General features: G+C 45.2%; 1 protein-coding gene across 1 annotated transcript in view; it reads left to right on the top strand.

The window, feature by feature from the left end:
- The first annotated feature begins 8,603 nt into the window (after nt 1-8,603).
- Nucleotides 8,604-25,566, top strand: part of mrtfba (myocardin related transcription factor Ba) — a 58,454-nt gene continuing 41,491 nt past the window's right edge. The window contains exon 1 of the mRNA XM_056296873.1: nt 8,604-8,745. The gene's annotated coding sequence lies outside the window, so the exon portion shown is untranslated. The remainder of the gene's footprint in view (nt 8,746-25,566) is intronic.

Here is a 25,566-nt window from a genome sequence, read left to right as displayed (position 1 = left end):
GTTTCCATCTCTTCCTGTCCTCTGAATCTTCCTGTCACACCAGCCACCTGCATGTCCTCCCTCACCACCTCCATAAACCTCCTCTTTGGCCTTCCTCTTCTCCTCTTCCCCAGCAGCTCCATATTCAGCATCCTTCTCCCAGTATACCCAGCATCTCTCCTCCTCCACGCATGTCCAAACCATCTCAATCTTGCCTCTCTTGCTTTGTCTCCAAACCGTCCAACCTGAGCTGTCCCTCTAATATACTCCTTCCTAATCCTGTCCTTCTTCATCACTCCCAGTGAAAATCTTATCATCTTCATCTCTGCCACCTCCAGCTCCTCCTGTCTTTTCATCAGTGCCACTGTCTCCAAACCATATAACATAGCTGGTCTCACAACCATCCTGTAAACTTTCCCTTTAACTCTTGCTGGTACCCTTCTGTCACACATCACTCCTGACACTCTTCTCCACCCGCTCCACCCTGCCTGTACTCTCTTCTTCACCTCTCTCCTGCACTCCCTGTTACTTTGGACAGTTGACCCCAAGTATTTAAACTCATCCACCTTCATCACCTCTACTCCTTGCATCCTCCCCATTCTGCTGTCCTCCCTCTCATTCATGTATATGTATTCTGTCTTGCTCCTACTGACTTTCATTCCTCTTCTCTCCAGTGCATACCTCCACCTCTCCAGGCTCTCCTCCACCTGCTCCCTACTCTCACTACAGATCACAATGTCATCCGCGAACATCATCGTCCATGGAGACTCCTGCCTGATCTCGTCCGTCAACCTGTCCATCACCACTGCAAACAAGAAAGGGCTCAGAGCCGATCCTTGATGTAATCCCACCTCCACCTTGAACCCATCTGTCACTCCAACCACACACCTCTCCACTGTCACACTTCCCTCATACGTATCCTGCACCACTCCTACATACTTCTCCTCCACTCCCGACTTCCTCATACAATACCACACCTCCTCCCTCGGCACCCTGTCATATGCTTTCTCTAAACCCACAAAGACACAAACTAACTCCTTCTGGTCTTCTCTGTACTTCTCCATCAACACTCTTAAAGTTAAACATCACATCTGTGGTGCTCTTTCCTGGCATGAACCCATACTGCTGCTGCTGATCATCACCTCTCCTCCTCTTAACCTAGCTTCTATTACTCTTTCATCATCACCACCTCTCCTCCTCTTAACCTAGCTTCTATTACTCTTTCATCATCATCACCTCTCCTCCTCTTAACCTAGCTTCTATTACTCTTTCATCATCATCACCTCTCCTCCTCCTAACCTAGCTTCTATTACTCTTTCATCATCATCACCTCTCCTCCTCTTAACCTAGCTTCTATTACTCTTTCATCATCACCACCTCTCCTCCTCTTAACCTAGCTTCTATTACTCTTTCATCATCATCACCTCTCCTCCTCCTAACCTAGCTTCTATTACTCTTTCATCATCGTCACCTCTCCTCCTCCTAACCTAGCTTCTATTACTCTTTCATCATCATCACCTCTCCTCCTCCTAACCTAGCTTCTATTACTCTTTCATCATCGTCACCTCTCCTCCTCCTAACCTAGCTTCTATTACTCTTTCATCATCACCACCTCTCCTCCTCCTAACCTAGCTTCTATTACTCTTTCATCACCATCACCTCTCCTCCTCCTAACCTAGCTTCTATTACTCTTTCATCATCACCTCTCCTCCTCTTAACCTAGCTTCTATTACTCTTTCATCATCATCACCTCTCCTCCTCTTAACCTAGCTTCTATTACTCTTTCATCATCACCACCTCTCCTCCTGTTAACCTAGCTTCTATTGCTCTTTCATCATCACCACCTCTCCTCCTCCTAACCTAGCTTCTATTACTCTTTCATCATCACCACCTCTCCTCCTCTTAACCTAGCTTCTATTACTCTTTCATCATCATCACCTCTCCTCCTCCTAACCTAGCTTCTATTACTCTTTCATCATCGTCACCTCTCCTCCTCCTAACCTAGCTTCTATTACTCTTTCATCATCACCACCTCTCCTCCTCTTAACCTAGCTTCTATTACTCTTTCATCATCATCACCTCTCCTCCTCTTAACCCAGCTTTTATTACTCTTTCATCATCATCACCTCTCCTCCTCCTAACCTAGCTTCTATTACTCTTTCATCACCACCTCTCCTCCTCCTAACCTAGCTTCTATTACTCTTTCATCACCATCACCTCTCCTCCTCCTAACCTAGCTTCTATTACTCTTTCATCATCACCTCTCCTCCTCTTAACCTAGCTTCTATTACTCTTTCATCATCATCACCTCTCCTCCTCTTAACCTAGCTTCTATTACTCTTTCATCATCACCACCTCTCCTCCTGTTAACCTAGCTTCTATTACTCTTTCATCATCACCACCTCTCCTCCTCCTAACCTAGCTTCTATTACTCTTTCATCATCACCACCTCTCCTCCTCTTAACCTAGCTTCTATTACTCTTTCATCATCATCACCTCTCCTCCTCTTAACCTAGCTTCTATTACTCTTTCATCATCATCACCTCTCCTCCTCTTAACCCAGCTTCTATTACTCTTTCATCATCATCACCTCTCCCCCTCCTAACCTAGCTTCTATTACTCTTTCATCATCGTCACCTCTCCTCCTCCTAACCTAGCTTCTATTACTCTTTCATCATCATCACCTCTCCTCCTCTTAACCCAGCTTTTATTACTCTTTCATCATCATCACCTCTCCTCCTCTTAACCCAGCTTCTATTACTCTTTCATCACCACCTCTCCTCCTCCTAACCTAGCTTCTATTACTCTTTCATCACCATCACCTCTCCTCCTCCTAACCTAGCTTCTATTACTCTTTCATCATCACCTCTCCTCCTCTTAACCTAGCTTCTATTACTCTTTCATCATCACCACCTCTCCTCCTCCTAACCTAGCTTCTATTACTCTTTCATCATCACCACCTCTCCTCCTCTTAACCTAGCTTCTATTACTCTTTCATCATCATCACCTCTCCTCCTCTTAACCTAGCTTCTATTACTCTTTCATCATCATCACCTCTCCTCCTCCTAACCTAGCTTCTATTACTCTTTCATCATCATCACCTCTCCTCCTCTTAACCCAGCTTCTATTACTCTTTCATCATCATCACCTCTCCCCCTCCTAACCTAGCTTCTATTACTCTTTCATCACCACCTCTCCTCCTCCTAACCTAGCTTCTATTACTCTTTCATCATCATCACCTCTCCTCCTCTTAACCTAGCTTCTATTACTCTTTCATCATCACCACCTCTCCTCCTGTTAACCTAGCTTCTATTACTCTTTCATCATCACCACCTCTCCTCCTCCTAACCTAGCTTCTATTACTCTTTCATCATCACCACCTCTCCTCCTCTTAACCTAGCTTCTATTACTCTTTCATCATCATCACCTCTCCTCCTCTTAACCTAGCTTCTATTACTCTTTCATCATCATCACCTCTCCTCCTCCTAACCTAGCTTCTATTACTCTTTCATCATCATCACCTCTCCTCCTCTTAACCCAGCTTCTATTACTCTTTCATCATCATCACCTCTCCCCCTCCTAACCTAGCTTCTATTACTCTTTCATCATCGTCACCTCTCCTCCTCCTAACCTAGCTTCTATTACTCTTTCATCATCATCACCTCTCCTCCTCTTAACCCAGCTTTTATTACTCTTTCATCATCATCACCTCTCCTCCTCTTAACCCAGCTTCTATTACTCTTTCATCACCACCTCTCCTCCTCCTAACCTAGCTTCTATTACTCTTTCATCACCATCACCTCTCCTCCTCCTAACCTAGCTTCTATTACTCTTTCATCATCACCTCTCCTCCTCTTAACCTAGCTTCTATTACTCTTTCATCATCATCACCTCTCCTCCTCTTAACCTAGCTTCTATTACTCTTTCATCATCACCTCTCCTCCTCCTAACCTAGCTTCTATTACTCTTTCATCATCACCTCTCCTCCTCCTAACCTAGCTTCTATTACTCTTTCATCATCACCTCTCCTCCTCCTAACCTAGCTTCTATTACTCTTTCATCACCACCTCTCCTCCTCCTAACCTAGCTTCTATTACTCTTTCCCAAATCTTCATGCTGTGGCTGATCAACTTTAACAAAACAACATACTGTAACAAAATACTGCTGTTACTTCATATAGTACTATGATATGATTACTATGTAACAAGTAATGCTACTACTTCATATAGTACTACTATATGATTACTATTTAGCAAATGTACTGCTACTTTTTGACATAGTAGTACTACTACGTTGCAATTACTATGTAACAAATATACCATTACAACTACTACTACGTCACATAGTACTAAGTGGCAAATGTACTACTGTTTCTACTTCATATTCTACTACTATGATGTGATTACTACATAGCACATGCACTGCTACTACCTCACAGTAACACCATATGATTACTGTATAGCAAATATACCACTACTACTATAGTACTATGTGGCAAATGTACTACTGTTTCTACTTCATATTCTGCTACTATGATGTGATTAGCACATGCACTGCTACTACTTCACAGTAATACTATATGATTACTATGTACCAAATATACCACTACTACTACTACTACTTCATATAGTACTATGTGGCAAATGTACTACTGTTTCTACTTCATATTCTACTACTATGATGTGATTAGCACATGCACTACTACTACTTCACAGTAATACTACATGATTACTATGTAGCAAATATACCACTACTACTACTACTTCATATAGTACTATGTGGCAAATGTACTACTGTTTCTACTTCGTATTCTGCTACTATGATGTGATTAGCACATGCACTGCTACTACTTCACAGTAATACTATATGATTACTATGTAGCAAATATACCACTACTACTACTACTTCATATAGTACTATGTGGCAAATGTACTACTGTTTCTACTTCGTATTCTGCTACTATGATGTGATTAGCACATGCACTGCTACTACTTCACAGTAATACTATATGATTACTATGTAGTAAAAATACCACTACTACCACTACTTCATATAGTACTATGTGGCAAATGTACTACTGTTTCTACTTCATATTCTGCTACTATGATGTGATTAGCACATGCACTGCTACTACTTCACAGTAATACTATATGGTTACTATGTAGCAAATATACCACTACTACTACTACTTCATATAGTACTATGTGGCAAATGTACTACTGTTTCTACTTCATATTCTGCTACTATGATGTGATTAGCACATGCACTGCTACTACTTCACAGTAATACTATATGGTTACTACGTAGCAAATATACCACTACTACTACTACTACTTCATATAGTACTATGTGGCAAATGTACTACTGTTTCTACTTCATATTCTGCTACTATGATGTGATTAGCACATGCACTGCTACTACTTCACAGTAATACTATATGATTACTACGTAGCAAATATACCACTACTACTACTACTTCATATAGTACTATGTGGCAAATGTACTACTGTTTCTACTTCATATTCTGCTACTATGATGTGATTAGCACATGCACTGCTACTACTTCACAGTAATAATATATGATTACTATGTAGCAAATATACCACTACTACTACTACTTCATATAGTACTATGTGGCAAATGTACTACTGTTTTACTTCATATTCTGCTACTATGATGTGATTAGTACATGCACTGCTACTACTTCACAGTAATACCATATGGTTACTATGTAGCAAATATACCACTACTACCACTACTTCATATAGTACTATGTGGCGAATGTACTACTGTTTCTACTTCATATTCTGCTACTATGATGTGATTAGCACATGCACTGCTACTACTTCACAGTAATACCATATGATTACTATGTAGCAAATATACCACTACTACTACTACTTCATATAGTACTATGTGGCAAATGTACTACTGTTTCTACTTCATATCCTGCTACTATGATGTGATTAGCACATGCACTGCTACTACTTCACAGTAATACCATATGGTTACTATGTAGCAAATATACCACTACTACTACTACTTCATATGGTACTATGTGGCAAATGTACTACTGTTTCTACTTCATATTCTGCTACTATGATGTGATTAGCACATGCACTGCTACTACTTCACAGTAATACTATATGATTACTATGTAGCAAATATACCACTACTACTACTACTTCATATAGTACTATGTGGCAAATGTACTACTGTTTCTACTTCATATTCTGCTACTATGATGTGATTAGCACATGCACTGCTACTACTTCACAGTAATACTATATGATTACTATGTAGCAAATATACCACTACTACTACTACTTCATATAGTACTATGTGGCAAATGTACTACTGTTTCTACTTCGTATTCTGCTACATGATGTGATTAGCACATGCACTGCTACTACTTCACAGTAATACCATATGGTTACTATGTAGCAAATATACCACTACTACTACTACTTCATATAGTACTATGTGGCAAATGTACTACTGTTTCTACTTCATATTCTGCTACTATGATGTGATTAGCACATGCACTGCTACTACTTCACAGTAATACTATATGGTTACTATGTAGCAAATATACCACTACTACTACTACTTCATATAGTACTATGTGGCAAATGTACTACTGTTTCTACTTCATATTCTGCTACTATGATGTGATTAGCACATGCACTGCTACTACTTCACAGTAATACTATATGGTTACTATGTAGCAAATATACCACTACTACTACTACTTCATATAGTACTATGTGGCAAATGTACTACTGTTTCTACTTCGTATTCTGCTACTATGATATGATTAGCACATGCACTGCTACTACTTCACAGTAATACTATATGATTACTACGTAGCAAATATACCACTACTACTACTACTACTTCATATAGTACTATGTGGCAAATGTACTACTGTTTCTACTTCATATTCTGCTACTATGATGTGATTAGCACATGCACTGCTACTACTTCACAGTAATACTATATGATTACTACGTAGCAAATATACCACTACTACTACTACTTCATATAGTACTATGTGGCAAATGTACTACTGTTTCTACTTCATATTCTGCTACTATGATGTGATTAGCACATGCACTGCTACTACTTCACAGTAATAATATATGATTACTATGTAGCAAATATACCACTACTACTACTACTTCATATAGTACTATGTGGCAAATGTACTACTGTTTTACTTCATATTCTGCTACTATGATGTGATTAGTACATGCACTGCTACTACTTCACAGTAATACCATATGGTTACTATGTAGCAAATATACCACTACTACCACTACTTCATATAGTACTATGTGGCGAATGTACTACTGTTTCTACTTCATATTCTGCTACTATGATGTGATTAGCACATGCACTGCTACTACTTCACAGTAATACCATATGATTACTATGTAGCAAATATACCACTACTACTACTACTTCATATAGTACTATGTGGCAAATGTACTACTGTTTCTACTTCATATCCTGCTACTATGATGTGATTAGCACATGCACTGCTACTACTTCACAGTAATACCATATGGTTACTATGTAGCAAATATACCACTACTACTACTACTTCATATGGTACTATGTGGCAAATGTACTACTGTTTCTACTTCATATTCTGCTACTATGATGTGATTAGCACATGCACTGCTACTACTTCACAGTAATACTATATGATTACTATGTAGCAAATATACCACTACTACTACTACTTCATATAGTACTATGTGGCAAATGTACTACTGTTTCTACTTCATATTCTGCTACTATGATGTGATTAGCACATGCACTGCTACTACTTCACAGTAATACTATATGATTACTATGTAGCAAATATACCACTACTACTACTACTTCATATAGTACTATGTGGCAAATGTACTACTGTTTCTACTTCGTATTCTGCTACATGATGTGATTAGCACATGCACTGCTACTACTTCACAGTAATACCATATGGTTACTATGTAGCAAATATACCACTACTACTACTACTTCATATAGTACTATGTGGCAAATGTACTACTGTTTCTACTTCATATTCTGCTACTATGATGTGATTAGTACATGCACTGCTACTACTTCACAGTAATACCATATGGTTACTATGTAGCAAATATACCACTACTACTACTACTTCATATAGTACTATGTGGCGAATGTACTACTGTTTCTACTTCATATTCTGCTACTATGATGTGATTAGCACATGCACTGCTACTACTTCACAGTAATACCATATGGTTACTATGTAGCAAATATACCACTACTACTACTACTTCATATAGTACTATGTGGCAAATGTACTACTGTTTCTACTTCATATTCTGCTACTATGATGTGATTAGCACATGCACTGCTACTACTTCACAGTAATACTATATGGTTACTATGTATCACTCGCCTGTTGGAGACACTTGAGTTCATTTGCTAATTGCTGACTATTCGCTTTGGACGAGGACTTCAGCTGAACGGGTCGACGTAAACGTAAACGTCCCCATGAACGTGCAGGAGACGCAGAGCGCCCCCTGCAGGCAGGGCCTGCTGTCCGAGAGCCGCGATGACGTCACTCGGCGCATCCGAAGGGGATCAGTCGCAGCCATTTTACTCGGCGGAATAAACTTCGGCGTTGGGAGAAAATAAAGACGACGTTTCCGCAGGCTGCTGCCGTCGTCGTGTTGCGGGGAACCGGAGCGCGACTGGCTCGGGGTTTTCGGTCCGTGTGATCGGGTAAGATCCGACAGCTCGGCGGGGGGTGTCTTGTTTTTAGCATGTTAGCCGGTTAGCTAAAGGCGAGCTATGCGCAGCGTGAAGGTTTCGGGAGACTGTTTAGCTTAGCCGAACCCCTCTCCGGCTTACCCGCCATCGTCCCCCTCACCGGCACCGCGGACCCGAACCTGTCCGGGTCTTCTGTCATGCCCGTCCTGCTGCCCTCTGGCCTGTCGGACTGCAGAAACCAGCTCACCTTGGCTTCTCCCACACCCACCTCCACCTTTCCGGCGCGTCAGTCAGGCTGCTGGGGGACGTGTGTTTGTGTTAAGATGCAACACAATGCGCTTCCGGTGAGGTGGAAGCGCACAGGTGAAACTCTCACAAACAGACGGACTAAAAAGCTGAGGTGTACAAATAGAGGGGCTTCATTTCTGCTGGAAGCCCCATTAAACCCAAGATTTCTCAGTGCTTACACGTTGTAAACCTGTGATTTGCAGACAGGCGAGGCCTGGTGGAGGCTGCCTCTGTTCAGCCTTGGGTCATTCTGCGGTACTGACTCGGTCGGTGTGAGTCTGGGGTACCAGCAGGACTGCTGCTGCTGCACCTCGCCAGGTGGCTCGTTACAAAGCTGCGTTACCCCAGCCTGCGGCACGGTGGCGCAGTGGTCGCCTCACAGCAACAAGGTTCTGGGGTAGTCCAGACTTGGGGGGTCGTCCCGGGTCGTCCTCTGTGTGGAGTTTGCATGTTGTCCCCACGTCTGCGTGGGTTTCCTCCCACAGCCCAAAGACATGGAGGTCAGGTGAATCGGCCCTACTACATTGCCCCTAGGTGTGTGTGTGTGTGTCTCTGTCTCTGTCTCGGCCCTGTGTGATGGCCTGGCGGCCTGTCCAGGGTGTCTCCCCGCCTGCCGCCCAATGACTGCTGGGATAGGCTCCAGCATCCCCGCGGCCCTGAGAGCAGGATAAGTGGTTGGATGGATGGGATGGATGTTATTCCAGCCTCCAGTTAGGGAGGCTTTAGCCCTGGAACAGCAGGTGAATCTAATGCACGAGCCGGTAGAATGGAGAACCAGAAATACTGGTACCTGTGGACCTGATTGAGAACCACGACCCGAGGCATCATTGTAAGTTGGCAGTACTGACGTCAGCTAGCTACTCACAGATCACTGACTAGGCATGTCTTTCATGTGTTCCTGGGACCAACCCTCATGTGAGCTCGCTGATGCGATGCTCAGTGCGAGCCGAGTGGAGAGTGATGCGGTACTGCAATAAATCTGACGTCTGTGTGAGTCACACCCAGACGGGATGAGGCGGTTTCAGAGGCGGCCCTATTCTAGAACTGGCCGTCATTGAAAAGCGTGAAATATTAGCGAAAAGTACGGCTGTGCCGATCTTGGGTAGACGGGAAAGCTATTACCCATAGGCTGTTTCCTCAGTGTGCTGTGTGCTTGTTGGGTCGGCTAATTTCAGCCTCCCAGCGCAGCATCACTTTACCGGCTTAGGGTCTGCCCACGCCAGCGTAGGTAAGTTTTTCCACTTCTCGTGCAGCCTAAAGTTGAATTACAGTGATGGAGTATCCAGAATGCTAATGCAGACGAAGTGTATTGGTGAAATGATTGCTAGCCAAGGTGCTGGCCCTCTTCGTGTCCTTCATCAGGTTGTTAAGTGTTGATTTGTGCCTGCGGTTGCAGTAAATGTGACGGATTGTTATGTTAGCGTCGTTGCAGGGGGCTTTTGGCAGCATTTCGATCAGTTTTGTCAAAAAAGGATTTGGTGTTTCGTCCTTAATTAACATTAAAAAAAAACCCTCTCTCGGCCATAGCACTAGGATGCACCTGAAAAGCTAGCCGACCTGTTTGGATCCCTGTTTACTTCAACCTATCTGCGTCACTCTCTCTGCTTTTGGGTCGGCAGTGCCTGACTTCTGTCCTCCGTCCAACACGGCGTTAGTTTCTAAGTGGTATGGTGGTCTCTGTAACGGTTGTCACTTTTATGCTCCCGTTCATTTTGTGTGTGCGTGTGCGTGTGCGTGCTGTCCTTTTGTTCTGTTGATTTTCAAAAGGTTCTTTCCAGCGAAGGCCCGTTCAGGCCAGTCAGGAAGGAAACAAGGCGACCTGTCTTGTGTTTAGGAGCTGTGTGGAACAGTAGCTCTGCTGAATGAGTCTCCGAAGTGACATCATCCCTGTCTTATCTGCACACAAAAGCAGTTGTTTTTACTGGACACGGCCTTGGTCTATTTCAGGCCCCACACTGTTGACACACATAGCTGGGCACTGAACAGTTCTCATACTGCTTGTGTGTGTGTGTGTGTGTGTGTGTGTGTGTGTGTGTGTGTGTGTGTGTGTGTGTGTGTGTGTGTGTGTGTGTGTGTGTGTGAGAAAGAGAGAGAATAATAAGATCGAAGGAGGGAGAGAGAGAAAGAGGGAGGGAGGGAGGCAGAGAGTGAGGAAAAAAGAGGGATGAAACCTAAAGATGATTTTTGTTTTCCCCTCCGGTATGTTTAAAGTTAAGCTGGGCACCACTACAGCGGGGCTTCTCAACCCGGTCGCCACGTCATTTCCGGGGGTCACCAGATGGTTGCGGAGAAAGCAAGCATGAAACTGTCCAGACCCACGGCCGACCTGATGCACAAAATAGGTGTACCGTCTCTTTAATTGCTGCGCTTGTGTTGTGTAGTTATGTTGGAGAAGAAGAGTTTGTTAGTGGGTTCGTGGAGGGGAGCACCGTTATTGTGATTGGGGGAGGAGGGATGGCGATGTTGGATTTTGGTTAAATAGTGCAGTGTGTGTGGAATATGTGTATTTTTTGTTGGATTTCTTTGATTTGGTGGGGGGTCTGTAGGCTGGAGGCCATGCCAAAGCCTACAGGTTACCTCACTATGCTCTGTTTTGTCTACCCGTGTTTTAAAATTAATTTTTTTTCCCCCCAATTGAACCCCCCCCTTTTTTTTTTCCTCTCCCCAATTGTATCTGGCCAATTACCCTGTTCTTTTTGAGCCCGGTCGCTGCTCTACCCCCTCTCTGCTGATCCGGGGGGGGGGGGCGCCCCGACCGACCAGAGGAGGCGCTAGTGCAGCGACCAGGACAAATACCCACATCCGACTTCCCACCCACAGACACGGCCAATTGTATCTGTAGGGACGCCCAACCAAGCCGGAGGTAACACGGGGATTCGACCCGGCGAGCCCGTGTTGGTAGGCAACGGACTAGACCGCTACTATCCGGTCGCCCCGTGTTTTAATTTCTAATTCTTATCCTGTTTGATTCTATGGAGTTCGATAGGTTTGTGAAATATTTTATCTCTCTATCGGTTTGATATATGTACGTTATATTTTTCTATAAAATATAAAGAGGACAAAAATGTGCGGCACTGCCATAGTACAAAAGGTGGTGCGCTCTGCGCTGGCCCTCAGTATACTTCAAGACTTCTTTGAGAGAGCAATGGTAGAGACAGTACAGTACTAAACATCTGTACGTTTAGTAGATAATAATAATAATAATCATTCTTCATATCTGGGTCAGCATGAAAAACATAGCAAGCGTTGAATCTTGCAGAAATTGAACATAAATCATTGTCACCTTGGAAAACTCATTCAAGTTACTGTTCACCTGAAGACATACGTCAGCAATAACCGCTTCCGTGCACATAATAGGGATGTGTTTTACGTGTCAACTTCTTAAGAGGACCCTGGGATCCAGCGGTCTTGGTGGCTGTTGTGCGTGGAGGAACGGTTGTGGAGAAAATCACGCTGGTTATTCTTGGGGGTTGTGACTCCAGAAGGTTGAGAACCATTGCACTAGAGCACTTTTCAGATCCTAACTGATATTGCAAATGGGAACAAATTTCGCAGATTTTCTCTTTTGGTCATCAGAACGCATGCAGTAGAGGACTGGGCAAACATGGCACATCACACACTTAACAACACATACCTCGCAATACCTCACACTTCAGGATTGTCCGGGAAGATAACCGGTTCAGTTCATCCTCAAATCGGAACCGCCTCGCCCAATTCTCAAGAGGGGCAAATGAGGCCGAAAATTGGCCTGAATATCCTGTAGTGTACCAGGCTTTACGTCAGATTGCAGTATGCAGGCACACACTCAACTCTCTCTCGCTCTCTCTCTCTCTCACACACACACAAACAGATGAAGTGTGTTTATTTGTGTTGACAGACACAACGCCTCACTGACTAAACATTGTTTACCAGCTGTGACTTCCACTAGTTCTCTCCGGCTGACTTGCGAATAAATCTGCGTGTGCGCTTGTGTGTGAGAATACTTGTACGCATTATCATTGTGAAGGCACCACAGCCAACCCTAGTAGTAGCTTAGCTTAGGTAACCTTTGACCTCTTCTCGTCAGTGTGTGTGGAACCTGGGAAGTGGTGGGTACTGGCTCCTCTACTGTCTCAGTTTGTTAAACTTCTGTTCACATGTCACTCTCTCTGTAATGCCACCTTGTTCCTATTCCAAATTCAAAGGATGGCTTTGTATTCACCAGCGGCTACTCCTTGTGATGACTGGGTTGCAAGTTGTCTGAAAAGTTTTGAGTCTCAAGTCTTCCCTCTGTTAGACGCAGTTGTCTTTTTCTAAGTGTCTGCATGAGGCTAGATCTTGTGTGTTTGATCCTATTGGCCTTGGAGTCTATGAGCAAGGTGCTATCAGGTGGAAAATCAAAGCCCCGTCGCAATGTTTAGCATTGGACTAGGCCTGTATATGACTATGAATAGAAAAGACTGGAGTCAGACACACCCAAACACATTCGTCAGGACACAAAACATTCTAAACATCACCTGACTGCAACTCTGATCTGCATGGTAAAACTATTCATCTGCATCAGGAGTATCAATGGCCTGTGTTTCATATTCCTGCAGCACAGCCTGAGGCCACTTTCTGTCAGTGCTCGGGTTTTGTCACAGTGATATCGCTCTGGCCTGTTCCTGCTGCATCCATCAGTGGAATTTTGGGTATTTAAGTCCCAAGTTCATCCCCAGCATTTGAGGATACGCAAACCAGTGCATTCTTAGTGCTAGTCCCAAGCCAGGACAAATAGGAGGGTTTCATCAGGAAGGGCATCCGGCGTAAAACCTCTGCCAAACCAAATATGCAAATCATAAATCAGATTTCCATACCGGATCGGTCGAGGCCCGGACTACCTACAACCGCCATTGGTACTGTTGGCCAGCAGGTTGCCGGTGGAAACTATGCTATTTTTGGGAGAAGGAGAGGGGGGAGGCATGTCCAGAGGCAGCGGGAGAGGAGGAAGGGTATAGGAGTATGGAGGTGAGAGTCGGAACTTTAAATGTTGGCACTATGACTGGTAAAGGGAGAGAGCTGGCTGATATGATGGGAGAAGGAAGGTAGATATAATGTGTGTGCAAGAGACCAGGTGGAAGGGGAGTAAGGCCAGGAGCATCAGAGAAGGGTTCAAACTCTTCTAAATTGGTGTGAAAGGGAGGAGAAATGGGGTAGGGGTAATTCTGAAGGAAGAGTATGTCAAGAGTGTGCTGGAGGTGAAGAGTGTCAGACAGAGTGATGAGTATGAAGCTGGAAATTGAAGTTGTGGTGATGAATGTTATCAGCGCATATGTCCCGCAAGTTGGGTGTGAGATGGAAGAGAAAGAAGAATTCTGGAGTGAGTTGGATGAAGTGGTGGAGAGTATACCCAAGGAGGAGAGAGTGGTGATTGGAGCAGATTTCAGTGGGCATGTTGGTGAAGGGAACAAAGGTGATGAGGTGATGGGTAGGTATGGTGTCAAGGAGAGGAATGTGGAAGGACAGATGATGGTGGATTTTGTGAAAAGGATGGAAATGGCTGTGGTGAATACATATTTTAAGAAGAAGGAGCAACGCAGGGTGATGTATAAGAGTGGAGGAAGGTGCACACAGGTGGACTATATCTTATGTAGGAAGTGCGATCTGAAAGAGATTGGACACTGCAAGGTGGGGACAGGGGAGAATGTAGCTAGGCAGCATCAGATGGTGGTCTGTAGGATGACTTTGGAGATCAAGAAGAGGCAGAGAGCGAAGGCAGTGCCAAGGATTAAATAGTGGAAGTTGAAGAAGGAAGGCTGTTGTGTGGAGTTGAGGGAGGAGGTAAAACAGACACTGGCTGGTAGTGAAGAGCTGTCGGATGGCTGGGCAACTACTGCAGAAATAGTGAGGGAGACAGCTAGGAAGGTACTTGGTGTGTCATCTGGACAGCAGAAGGAAGACAAGGAGACTTGGTGGTGGAATGAGGAAGTACAGGAGAGTTTACAGAGGAAGAGGTTGGCAAAGAAGAAGAGGAATGAAGTCAGAGAGATGATAGTAGACAGGAGTACAAGGAGATGTGGCTTAAGGTGAAGAGAGAGGTGGCGAAGTCAAAGGAAAAGATGTATAGTGAGTGAGTTGTATGAGAGGTTTCATACTAAGGAAGGAGAAAAGGACTTGTAGAAGACTTGACTTGAAGAGGATGAAGAGTGGAAAGGCGGTTGGTCCAGATAACATACCTGTGAAGACATGTAGATGTTAAGGGCAGATGGCAGTGGAGCTTTTAACTAGATTGTTTAACACAGTCTTGGAAAGTGAGAGGATGCCTGAGGAGTGGAGAAGAAGCATTCCGGTACCGATTTTCAAGAATAAGGGTGATGTGCAGAACTGTAGCAACTGCAGAGATAGAAAGTTGATCAGCCACAGCATGAAGATATGGGAAAGAGTGCTGAAGAGAGGTGAAGAAGAACATGCAGGCAGGGTGGAGCGGGTGAAAAAGAGTGCTAGGAGTGATTTGCAACAGAAGGGTACCAGCAAGAGATAAAGGGAAGGTTTACAAGATGGTAGTGAGACCAGCTATGTTGTATGGTTTGGAGACGGTAGTACTGGGGAAAAGACAGGAGACAGAGCTGGAGGTGGCAGAGTTGAAGATGCTAAGATTTTCTTTTAGAGAGACTACTCATAGAGGATAGGGGAATCCTGGTAATTTGCATATGAAACTGATCGTTGGTTTCGGTTGATATGCCACTGTGCTGTTTATAAGGGTGGGGATACCTGCAGTCAGTTGAGGCTGAAGAACTCACTTAGATGATGATGAAACATTTCTCTAAATGAATGTTGTGTCCAGATGAATTGATTCAACTTTCAGTGGTTTCTCTTACCTGGATTATTGAGCATGCATGAAGACATAGGGACGGTGGAAGATGCAGAGGACATGAAGCGATGGAAATGAATGATCTGCTGTGGCTAACCCTAATGGGAACAGCGGAAAGAAGAAAAGTCCCAAGTTCCTGTATTCATCTTCGCTAATCAGTAGTAATGTAACACCGGTGTCAATGCACTTGGGAAGGGCCACTGTTCAGAAATGATGTATTAACAGGACTTTCAAACCGAGGTCGCCTAGCTTGGTCCAAGATAGCAACACTGCAGTTGATCGCAACATACTACTGTCCACAGTTTTATCACTTAAATTCAGCATAAAACATTGAAAGGGACCTTGCATTTATTTTAAGCATTCAGAAAATCAATTCTAAGGTTCTTAAATTGCTGATGTGCACTTTTTGTTTTGAATGTTTCCCCCTTTTCTCCCCAATTGTATCTGGCCAATTACCCCACTCTTCCGAGCCATCCCGGTCGCTGCTCCATCCCCTCTGCTGATCCGGGGAGGGCTGCAGACTACCTACCACATGCCTCCTCCCATACATGTGGAGTCACCAGCCGCTTCTTTTCACCTGACAGTGAGGAGTTTCACCAGGGGGGCGTAGCGTGTGGGAGGATCACGCTATTCCCCCCTGGAACAGGCGCCCTGACTGACCAGAGGAGGCACTAGTGCAGCGACCAGGACACATACCCACATCCGGCTTCCCACCCGCAGACACAGCCATTTGTGTCTGTAGGGACGCCCGACCAAGCCGGAGGTAACGCGGGGATTCGAACTGGCGATCCCCATGCTGGTAGGCAACAGAATAGACCGCTGCGCTACCCAGGCGCCCAACCGATGTGCACTCTTTTCAGTAGTGGACTTGCATCAGTTTCTTTGGGGGCTGTACTAGTCCATCACTCCAGCAGGATGTGGGTTCAGAGATGGGTGGAGCATCTGGACCCCCAGTACCAACGCTAAGAAAGTGAGAGTAGTCCTCCGATGGTTCGTGACAGGTTGTCTGACCGATCTCTACAACAGCAGCAGTACTGCCCAATGTACTTGTAACTTCTTACTGTCGGGATCTGTTCTGCGTTTGTGTTCTTTGACCCGAGGTGTAAAATCAGTCAAGATCAGGGGAGGTATGAGTCACTCCTCTCATCCACCCAGCCCAACAAACACCACCCACATCGCAGACAACGCCACACCAAATCCTAATTTGCACCAAAAATCCTGTTATTGAAAGCGCATGCTAAAACATGTTAACTTTGAACGTAAACACATGTGGCCTTATCTCCCATCTATCCCGTCGAGCATACTATGTTTTTAGCTTGCTGTGTGTGTGTGTGTGTGTGTGTGTGTGTGTGTGTGTGTGTGTGTGTGTGTGTGTGTGTGTGTGTGTCTGTCTCACTGTTTGATGAAACGCATGGTATTTGTTGCAAGTGCCGTTAGGGCTTAACATCTGGACCCGCTCTTTGATTCTGGTGGGCCAGTTTCTGTTTACCTCACAGTGCTTAGTTAGCTGTGACTGGAGTTTCCCCCCCCCCGCCACCTCTCTCTCTCTGTCTCGCTCTCTCGCTCTCTCACTCTCTCTTTCACTCACCCACGCTTGCTGTTTTTAGCTCATTCTTTTGCTCTCTGCACAGTTTCTCTCACACAGACATGCAGCGTTCAACATAGGGTGGGATTCTCTGTACACATTAACTTGTGATCTCTCTCTCTCTCTCTCTCTCTCTCTCTCTCTCTCTCTCTCTCTGTCTGTCTCTCTCTGAAAATTCGATTCTGGCGTCTGGGTAGCATGGTGGTCTATTCCGTTGCCTACCAACACGGGGATCGCCGGTTCAAATCCCCGTGTTGCCTCCGGCTTGGTCGGGCGCCCCGACACATAATTGGCCGTGTCTGCGGTTGGGAGCCAGATTGTAGGTGTGTGTCCTGGTCGCTGCAGTAGCGCCTCCTCTGGCTGTTCAGGGGGGGGAACAGGGGGGAATAGCGTGATCCTGCCACGCGCTACGTCCCCCTGGTGAAACTCCTCACTGTCAGGTGAAAAGAAGCGGCTGGTGACTCCACATGTATCGTAGGAGGCATGTGGTAGTCTGCAGCCCTCCCTGGATCGGCAGAGGGGGAGGAGCAGCGACCAGGACGGCTCGGAAGAGTGGGGCAATTGGCCGGATACAATTGGGGGGGAAAGAGGGAGGAAAACCCACAACAACGAAAAAATCAAATTCAAAATGGCTTCGTTGGCATGGCGTAACACTGTACATATTACCAAAGCAGATGTTTAAAAGCGGAACAGTAGAAGTTGTTTTTGGTTTGTTGGTGGTCAGTTTCAGTCGTGCCTCCTCTGCTGTTTGTCTGAATACATTGTTAATATTGTTTACTGCTAGATTTAGGCTTTCTTTACTGTAGGAGTATGTGAAATCGCGCGGCACGGTGGCACAGTGGTTAGCGCCGTCGCCTCACAGCAAGAAGGCCCTGGGTTCGAACCCCGGGGTTGTCCAACCTTGGAGGTTGTCCCGGGTTGTCCTCTGTGTGGAGTTTGCATGTTCTCCCCGTGTCTGTGGTGGGGTTTCTCCGGGTGCTCCGGTTTCCCCCACCATCAGAAAGACATGCATGTTAGGGTTAATACTCCTGTCCGTGTCCCTGACCGAGGCATGGTAAGACCACCTGGAGGTGGTCCCCGGGTGCTGCATGGCGGCTGCCCACTGCTCCTCGCTACACAGCTAGGATGGGTTAAATGCAGAGCGTAATTCCCCTGTGGGGATCAGTAGAGTATTTTTTTTTTTTTAAAAAGGAAAATTCAGGAAGTTCTCTAAAAGTGTTTGGGTTTTTGGGGTATCACTTGCTTTGTGGTGGTGTTCTGCACTGTTTTGGTCCCATCTGGATGACTTTCTGATGTTGTACAGCTTGCTGGGTTGTGTGGGTGCCATTTTAACATCTGATCTTTTAATAAACAGGGTAATTTGGCCGTGATCAGACAGAGGGGTCAGTGGTTTGACAGTGAATGAGCTGAGACAGGAAGGGTCAAGGTCTGTGATTATGTAATCTACAGTAGCTACCCAGACTGTCCCCCCATATCCTACCGTTAAATACAGACTGAGGCTGTGACAGAGCTGCAGGAGGTCTCTTCGGCTCTTGTTGATGACCTGGTCACTATTGTTCCTGAGGGGGAGAGTGAAAGGGTGAGAGATATTTTCATTGGAGATGTAAATGTCCCCTTGTAGATCTGTGAAGTCAGCAAGTGTTCCTGTGTGTGCGTTGGTGTCTCCACATATGAGCACATTTCCCTGGGCCTGGAAATGGCACGTCTCTGTCTCAAGGGTGGGGAAGATGTCCTTTGTGAAGTAGTGGGATTCGGAAGGGGGATATATATTGCATAGATTCTTCTTCTTCTTCTTTTTTTTTTCCTCTTTGTTCTCCCCAACTGTATCCGGCAAATTACCCCACTCTTCCGAGCCATCCTGGTCTCTGCTCCTCCCCCTCTGCCGTTCCGGGGAGGGCTGCAGACTACCACATGCCTCCTCCGATACATGTGGAGTCGCCAGCCACTTTCTTTTCACCTGACAGTGAGGAGTTTCACCAGGGGGACGCAGCGCGTGGGAGGATCACGCTATTCCCCCCCAGTTCCCCCTCCCCCTCAAACAGGTGCCCCGACCGACCAGAGGAGGCACAAGTGCAGCAAGAAGGATGCATACCCATGTCCGGCTTCCCACCCGCAGACACAGCCAATTGTGTCTGTAGGGACGGCCGACCAAGCCGGAGGTAACACAGGGATTCGAACCAAAGATCCCTGTGTTGGTAGGCGACGAAATAGACCACTACGCTACCCGGACACCCTTATATTTCATAGATTAACACATCCTTTTCTGTTAATAGGAGCTCTTTCTGTAGTTTTAAACATATGTAATATTTGCCCATTTATAGGGGGTCAATTTGATTATGTAGCTCAGATTTATACCAAACGATTAATCGTCCGGATTCCCTACCTCTGTTGGTGTTGCTGTGTTTCTGAGATGGTACTATTATTTCTCTATAACTGCTGGGACAGTGGGTGACAATGTTAGCTTTGCACCATGTCTACTGTAGAATGAAGATGTCTTCCGGGGCTAAACTTTTCAGCCCAAGGGCTGAAAAGTTTAGGCCCTGGATATTCCACATGTATACTGAGAGGGATTTCATTGCAAAAGAGAGGTGGCGCGGGTAAAATGGATAAAACAGTAACTGTTGGATTGTCAAGAGAGGTATGAACATTGACCTGTATAAATACTGTATTTTGTAAGTGTGTATCTGTGTGCACGTGTGTTTCATTATGACACTAGTTCAGTTTAGTGCTGATGTACTGGAGGAGCTGTTTAATCTCACTCATACCTTTAGAGTCCACTTGTCCTTGCAAGACCGCTGTGTAGCTGCGTGGGGCCTGGTGTGGTTCTGCATGCTGTTGTTGTGGGCTGGGCAGGGGCCAAGGGCCATGCTCTTGGTTCTGGTAGAGTCTCTGGTTCGGTGGGGGGTAGTAGCTAGGACCTGTCTGGCTGTGCTGTTGGAGGTGGTGCTGTTCTGGTTGGGGCTGGGGGGGGGGGGCTGTGAGGTGTTCCGGGTCTGGGTGGATGTCTGAGAGGTCTTTGGCTCCTGATGGAGTCTGGGGCATAGTAGGGGTCCCTGGGAGGTCCTCCGGCTGTTGTGAGATGGAGGCTTTGACGGCCCAGTGCCACATCCTTCAGTGTTTTGGTAAACATGCCCACTACCTGCTTTTTTAAGTGGGAGTGGCCATACAGGTGCTCGGGAGTTATGGATGGATAGATGTGCAACGTGCACATTAGGGATTGAGGCACACCCTCTGGTGATGTCAGTGTTCAAGTCAAGTCAAGTCAATTTTATTTGTGTAGCCCAATATCACTAATTACAAATTTGCCTCAATGGACTTTACAACAACACAACATACTGTCCTCAGACCCTCACATCGGATAAGGAACAACTCCCTAAAAAAAAAAAAAAACCTTTAACAGGGAGAAAAAATAGGAAGAAACATGCAATGGATGTTGTGTTTACACAATTTACACAATACAACATTGAAAGAGGATAACAGAACTATAATGGAATTATAACATTTATGAAGAATATGATGCACTGCAGGGTGCCAAGCAGTGTCCAGACGCCACCGGAACAGCCCAGGACTCGAGCCACGTGACCAGCATCATTGTGTAAGAAAATAAAAAAAATCACCTAACCTTCACTCTCTTTGGCCTGTTCCACAGGGAGCTCTGCATCCCGTGGCATATGGCTGGGTCAATGTTCATATCCAAGAGTATGGTAAAGAGTTTGAGTGGGATGATGGAGTTGAAGGCCGAACTAAAGTCTATGAACAGGATGCGCGCGTAGGTGTTTGGTGATTCCAGGTGTTGCAGGGCATGGTGCAGGGCTATGCTAACTGCATCCTCAACGGACTGGTTGGTTTGATAGGCAAATTGATATGGGTCCATCATTGGGGAGGTGCAAGATTTCATGTATGATAGAATGATACACTCAAATGCTTTCATGGCCACAGATGTCAGGGCAACTGGTCTGAATTCACTGAGGTGGGTTGTCTTAGAGGACTTTGGCACAGGAATGATGGCAGAAAGTTTGAAGCACTGTGGGGCTGTTCACTGGCTTAAGAGCGGTGTTAAATATGGTGGCAAATATTGGGGCCAGTTGTGCTGCACAGTGGCTCAACAAAGCAGGACTGATGCCGTCTGGCCCTGCTGCTTTCTTAATGTTCAGCTTCTTGAATGTAGCTCTCCCCTCATCCTCCTGGATGCAGATGGGGAGCATTGGAGTGGTTGTAGGGGGGGATGGCTGGTGGAATAGGTTTTTCAAACCTTGCATAAAACTCATTTAATTTATCTGGGAGGTTATTGTCATTATTTGGAAGGGAGCAGGGGTGTTTTTTTTTGTAATCTGTCATTTCCTTAAGTTTTTTCCATATTGATCTGGAGTTACTCGATGAGAATTCTTTTTCCAGTTTTGTTGCTTTCTTATTGCAGCATGCAACTTATACTTGGCTGCTCTGTAATGATCCCCTGTTTCCGTTTTTGTATGCCCAGTTCTTTTCTCTGTGTAGGCGGTGTAAATCTTTGGAGAACCAGGGTTTATTGCCATACAGTGTCACTGTTTTGGTAGGGATGCACATTTCCTCACAGAACTTGATGTATGACATCACTGTGTCAGTGAGTTCATCGAGGGAGTTGCAAGCTGCAGTAAATAAATTCCAATTAGTGCATTCAAAGCACCCTTGAAGCATTTCAATGGCATCCATGGACCAGGACCTGACAGATTTGGATGTTTTCTTGATGGATTTAAGCTTTTGTTTGTATTTTGGGATGAGGAGTAACACAGCGTGGTCGGACTTTCCCATTGGAGCCCTCGGAAATGCACGGTAAGCGTTCGAAATTGTGATGTAGCAGTGATCCGATGTTTGATTTTCTCTGCTGTGGCAAGTGACTTTAGTTGGGGAGTTCAAGGGACAGGTTCGTATGGTTGAAATCACCTAACACGATGACAGACGTGTCAGGGTTGGGGTTCTCAACAGAGGAAATATGTTGCGAGAGTGGCTGATGGCTGTGTTAGCATTAGCTTGTGGTTGAACGTAAACGCCAACTAATTCAGTTGAAGTGAATTCTCTCGGAAGGTAATATGGTCTGCATTTCAAGCTGAGGAATTCAAGTTCATAAGAGCAGTAGCAATGAGGGATTGTTGAGTTGTTACACCAGCGCTGGTTGATCCTGAGACAAATACGCCCACCTTTTGACTTGTGAGATAGTGACTGACCTGTTGGCTCTGAAGATAGTGAAGCGGGAGGGGGGTTACCGCTTGGTGAGGGACCAATTGATCTAGCCATGTCTCGGTAAAACAGAAGGCTGAGAAGTCTCTGTAGTCTTTGTCGGGTTGTGTTAAAGACAAAAGTTCGTCCATTTTATTTTCGAGGGCTCACACGTTGGATAAGATCAGTGCTGGTAGTGGGGGCTGATAGGGCCGTCTCTTGAACCTGGAGAGCACCCCTGTTTTCCGGCTCCCTGTGCTAGGTGTATTTCCCCAGGGTGGTGATCCAGTGTTGTTTACAACCAGTCTATCCTCTGGAATGCTGGCAGATAGTCCCAAATCGCCAGATATAGTCCTCCTGATGTACAGCAACTCCTCACGGTTGTATTTCCATAGACATGATACTTTTCTGACATAAACCATAGACAAAAATGCAAGACACAGTAGCAGAGCAGGAACCAGGGCAAGCCTCACAACGGCCATCTTGAAATCGAGGAGCTGGCAAAATTAAATTTGCCAGATGTCCATACAAATCCAACCTCATCCAAATCAGCCTATCCGATTCCCTCTTTTCTTCTATGACTTCCTCTTGTAGCTCCCTGTCCAGGATTATTCCCACACCAATCCTTTTACTGTCTATCCCATGGTAGTATATCTTATAATCTCCTCCAATCCCTCTTGCCTTGTTTCCTTTCCACTTTGTCTCCTGAACACACATCACTTGTATTCTTCTGCTGTTCATGATGTCTGCTGTTTCTCTCCCTCTGCTTGTCAGTGTCCCAACATTAAGTGTGGCCATTCTAAAGTCTTTCTTCTGCGGTCATCTCTTATCTTTTCTGTCTTGCTTGTACCCCTCCTCTCCTCTGTCTTTTCCTACATTCCCCAACGGGTGCATAGTTTCCATTAGTATCCCATGAGGGCACAGCATCAATAGTGGTCGTTGTTAACCCAGGCCTCGACCAAGCCGGTATGTCATTCCTGGTTTTATCAATCCACATAATGATTTGGCAGAATTTTACATCAGATGCCCCTCCTGACACAACCACGAACCCTATGGACAGGGGCACATGTGAAGCGCTGGATACCATCCCAGTATTCATGGACTTATGCCCATGCCTGTTGCCAGTTTTTCAATTAGTGATTTGCAAAAAGTTGTACATGATTTTATCTACTCTCAGCTGGATTATTGACACTCGGGTACAGGGTCCGAAATTAACACTCGCCACCCGCCAAATGAGAGTAGCTTTTCTGATTGGCCAGTAAATCTCAGAAGCCTACCCGCCACATGGCGAGTAACAAAAAAAGTGAAATCCAACCACTTAATCCCCCTCCATCTCTCTCGTTCTCTTGCCCTCCCTCTCTCTCTCCTTAGCAACAGCAATAACATAGCAACAACAATAACAGAAATTAACCAACCAAAGTGCATTAGAACAATAACATAGCAACAGCAATAACAGAAATGAACTAATCAAAGTGCATTAGAATGTTGTTAGATGCTACTGGCGGGTAACATTACACACACACTCGAGAGGAACAACGACAGCAGTACCCATCAAATTCCGTACTGGCCTACTCTATTCTTTTAACTAACGTTAGCTAGCAACACCAGTTATGTGGCGATATTTAGAAGGCACAAAACCACCATCAAAGAGACAACCATGCCCTGGAGAGGAGGAAGAAGCCACCATCACCACCAAACCAAACAAAAGAATGTTTAGTGAAAAGTGGAGGTATGGCGATAAAGGAGGTGCGAGAGGCTGACTGGAGTATAATGCACAGCCCGTGATAAGGAGTTGCTCCGTCTGTCGCCAGGAGGCCAAAACCCGTAGCAGTTCATGTGTCATCTGTAACAACATAATGAAGGTAGAAAAGATCAAGGAACATGAGACCTCCAGACGTCACATTACCTGTATGAAGGCCTCTCGGGCTCAGTCGGAGCCTGTCCTCACAACATCCTCCGTAAAGGCGCTAATAGCCATGTCCGAGCAGACCAGCAGGAAAATGCGGAACATGTTTAGGACTGTGCAGGCCATTGGCAAGAAGGCGAGACCACTCTCCGACTTCGAACGGATGTGCGAGTAAGTGAATTTAGTTGTCATCACAAAATATCCTTATACAGCATAAACAAAGTGCTGGCTGTAGCTAGCGTTAGCCAGTTAGCACTAGTATGTGACACCTAGCTTGCACTAACGTTAGCTGTGTGCTAGCTTCAACACCATGAAACAGGTTAATACTGATTGGTGGTCCAACCTCAACTCAGACACACTCTGGGATCTACTGATGGTGCAGCTGTCATCTCCCGGGATCAGGGAGTATGACCCAACCAGTGCTGTTGATCTGTGGCACCAAGACTCTGTCAGGAGCAGGAGGCCAGACTTCTGGATGGTGCAAAGAGAGTGGCTGCTGTAGAATGAGAAGTAGTCTTGTGAGACTAGGGATGGGCATGTGGAGCACTCGAGGAGTTACAATAATACTGCAAATAAAACATGAAATCATACTTTTAACATTTTATCTTTTAACTACTGACTAATTTTACATAAAAATATTTTTGCTTCAGATCTGCTCTTGTCACATTTTTACAAGCTTTTATTCAACACAACACCTTATTCTCTCATTGATATGTACTGAAAATGTATATATGTGGCACAAAAAATGCTACTAATTATTTTGGCCGGTAAAAAATGTGCTTGGCCGGTAGATTTTTTTTTTCATCTACCAGTCCCCTTGGCCGGTAAGCCAAACAGTTAATTTCGGACCCTGCTCGGTTATAAGGAAGGGCTCCCTCCACCGTCTGCAGTTACGAAACGCTGCTGCTCGGCTCATTACTGGGACAAGGAGGCATGACCATATCACTCCTCACGCCTCCCTACACTGGTTCCCTGTTATATTTTGGATTGATTTTAAAATTTTATTGCTCACTTTTAAAGCCTTAAACAGTC

Source organism: Lampris incognitus, chromosome 17 (assembly GCF_029633865.1).
Source record: "Lampris incognitus isolate fLamInc1 chromosome 17, fLamInc1.hap2, whole genome shotgun sequence".
NCBI classification, from domain to species: domain Eukaryota; kingdom Metazoa; phylum Chordata; class Actinopteri; order Lampriformes; family Lampridae; genus Lampris; species Lampris incognitus.
Note: the sequence above shows the minus strand (reverse complement) of the source record. Positions and strands in the feature narration are given on the sequence as shown.